Below are 3338 nucleotides of genomic sequence, written 5' to 3'. Positions count from 1 at the left end.
TAGGATGGACTCTCTGCCCAGCTTCCCTCATAGTCAGGCCATTGTTTATAACATGGTCCACCAAAGTTGCTCTTATGTCATCCGAAATAATGGTCCTTGTGTGGCCTCTTTGACCACGTCCTCGTCCTTTCTCTCTCTCTGTCCTCCTCTCTCTCTTTGTTTTCCCCTTCTCTCTCTCTGTCCTCCTCTTCCTCTTTCTCTGCCTCTAGCTCTTCCTCTGCCTCTAGCTCTCCCTACCTCCATGCTTCCAAAGTTCTCAAAACGGCTTAACTGAGGCATTTTTGTAGCTGGCTGATTGGTGTTCATTTTTGTAAGTAAGTGTTTTCAGGTGTGTGTCTATGTCTTTTCAATTAACCAATGTGTGTTGTAGTTTGAATAGATGTGTTTTCCCAATGGTACCCTGAGATTTCATTTTTGAACTAAGTGTCTTATGTATGAAATAGTGTGTAGTGTCTAGGAGCAAGTGTGTTGCAGAAAGGAGCAAGTGTGTTACAGAATTGCAACTAAAGTGCAAAGCAGCGCATTTGTTTAAGGTATGGTTACACTTTGTTTAAGGTATAGTAAGAACAACTTCAGGTTATGTTACTTTGGTTTAAGCATGTGTCTATAGTGTTCAAGCAATGGGCAAAAACTGTACAGTAAGTGCGAAACCAATTAAAATGTTGTTGCTTGAAGTGCATAACCTTTATAACAATAAAACAAAGATTAAATTTAATACTGCATTACATACTGCAATACATTCATTCACTACACTGTAGGAATTTATTCTGGATCTTCATCGGTCTGGTGAGCGTTTTCATTCACATCAGATCACTATAAAATAGTGAGAATCATTGCCTTGGGCACATATCCAGGCCGGGGTCTCAAGATACGTGAGAGTAAGCCGGTCCGAAACTCCAGGCACGCTTGGTCAACGGAGAATGCGTGCAGGTCCCCCACCCTCTTGAAGGAGGCCAATGCAGCCAGGAGTGCCGTCCTAGTGTGCATCACTATAAAATGCGCTCACTGCCTCAGACACACCTATTGCTTTCAGGAGTGCAACCACATCTTGCTTCTTTGCTTTCTTCACTGTGGTTTGGCTTTCAAGCCACCGTTTGCCCCGTTTCAGCACACTGTGGAAGCAGTATTCCCCATTGTATGCCACCTTTATACCAACCTTGTTGGTACTCAAATCCAGCATGCGTGCTTCACTGATCTTGAAGCTTCTCTGTGCCTTCACGCACTCTTTTGTAGCTGACTTGTAATCAAAAGCCTTTCAGTCTGTGCCGTAAATGTACACATTACCAAATTGCTGCAGGAGGGCATGGTATTCTTGTGGCAGGAGAATTGTGTCGATCCTTCTGATTTTCTGCTCAATCCTGCCAAAAACTCTATCTGCGGGGAGATAGCTGTGCCCCCTGACTGGAAATGTGTGCTCGATGCAAAGATTGGGGAAGGTTTGCCTTAGCTCCATGAGCATGGAGACCATGGTCATATTTTTGTTTTGTCCATAGCACGAGTCACTGAAGAGCCGAAGCCCCTTGGATCTGCGAATTTGACTGGCAAGGCGAACTGTGAAGCAGTCATTCAAAGCAGATGCAATCATGTTGCTGTCCTTGGGACCCTGATTTGGGACCCGGAAGGATCAGATTCTGCATCATGTCAAAGCAGACAGACACAGAATCATTCGCAACTCTACCTAGTAGGTCATAGAAAACACGAGCTCTACGACGATGCAAAATGAATGATGCAGATTCTATCTGCCTCTCATATTTGGATCTGTGATTCTGAATTTGTATTTGGCACAATCAGAACATGCATCAGTTGTTGGGTGGCCGAAGCCAAGATTGAAATTTTTGGCAAAAACAGAGTAGTAGAGCGAGTAGCTTGTGTGTGCGTGGTTAAGAGCCTCAAAGAGCCCATGCATCTTGCGCACACTGAGGTCAGCTGGCAGATACCTGCGCCCAGGTGCTCCCCTCCGCCCATAGTGGCTGGCCCTGCACGTGAAGGTCTTGATGTGATTTATGATCAGTTGCCTTCTACTGTCGTTCCCCTCGATGTTTCTCGCACCACCTCTTCTCTCCGGACGAGCCTCTGCGGTCTCAGCATAATACCGGGCAACACACACGCATGCATGCACGCACACACACACACACACACACACACACACACACGTTCCCTTTACCACACCTCTTCCCCTTGCTTCCCTTAATACCACTTTAAAGTCTTCTGGACTGTCACCAAAAAAACAAACACACACACACACACACACCTTCCTACTAAAGCATCTGACCAGTATCACCAGTAAGACATGAACACTTTCACCCCTGGAGTTTACAAACAGTTAGCACCGCTTTGTCTAGAAATGGCTTTAGCCATCCACTACACAAATAAAGGGTTGTGTATCATCATTACTTTTCTCTGATAAGTAGCCAAAAAACAATCCTTCTAATAGTATAAAACATGACGCCCATCAGTGTAACTACAAAGGAAAATCACATACAAAATGGATTTCAACTATTCCAAACATGAAAACTTTACTCACCCAAAACTGACAGGAATGTGGCCTTGCAAACTGGCAATTTGTTGGGGTGCTCATCCCACAGCAGGCTGTATTTCACGGTGACATTCCTCCCCTTCTGTCGGTTTTCGTCGTTCTGACGCTGCCGTTTTACCTCAGATACGCTCATCAGGTGAAGAAGTGCCGCGTCCTGATCCACCTTATTAGGTTTGTCATGAAACTTCTGAAAATTCATGACAAGGTCATCGGGTGTCAATCTATCTGCTTGGCAAAAGCATTTAGCTGAGGTGTGTTTACATCCAATGGTGGGGATCCGTCCTCCACCAGAGTAGCGTATCTTCTTAGTTTGTTGACGTTCGTGGTTGTCTTCGTTTAAACGCCGTCGTCTTCCACCTGGCGTGGGCTTAACAGCTTCTTCGGACCCATCAAAAGTGTTTATCACAGTCAACACATTCATTTTTCCGAAGTATTTAATTCACACTGACGATGTTTACCTCACGCCTCACGTACACCTCACGCATGACAGCTATTCGAAGACTCCGATTGGCCGAGAGAATATGTCGCACTGTGACTCAAAACGAGTATAGCGCCTGTCGCGGTTTGGAATAAAACGATACCTTTCAGTACAATTTAAACAGGGATATGTAGCGATTTGGTTAGAAACATTTATGGAGCAGTGAGTAGGCTCGGTATACAACAGAAAGACGTGACAAACTAATTTTTTTTAAAAATGGCGTTTATCGCATTTTGGAAAAGAGCTCATCATATATATCTATATATATATATATATATATATATATATATATATATATATATACAGATATGCAATCACCGCCCT

The 3338-nt window shown here is 44.1% G+C and overlaps 1 pseudogene; it reads right to left on the bottom strand.

Moving 5' to 3' along the window:
* Nucleotides 1–976: 976 nt before the first annotated feature.
* LOC148978525 (uncharacterized) lies at nt 977–2957 on the bottom strand (annotated as a pseudogene).
* Between the last annotated feature and the right edge of the window lie 381 nt (nt 2958–3338).

This window comes from Pimephales promelas, chromosome 6, assembly GCF_988280905.1.
Source record: "Pimephales promelas chromosome 6, fPimPro1.hap1.1, whole genome shotgun sequence".
Classification (NCBI taxonomy): domain Eukaryota; kingdom Metazoa; phylum Chordata; class Actinopteri; order Cypriniformes; family Leuciscidae; genus Pimephales; species Pimephales promelas.
This window is presented reverse-complemented; position numbering and strand designations above follow the sequence as displayed.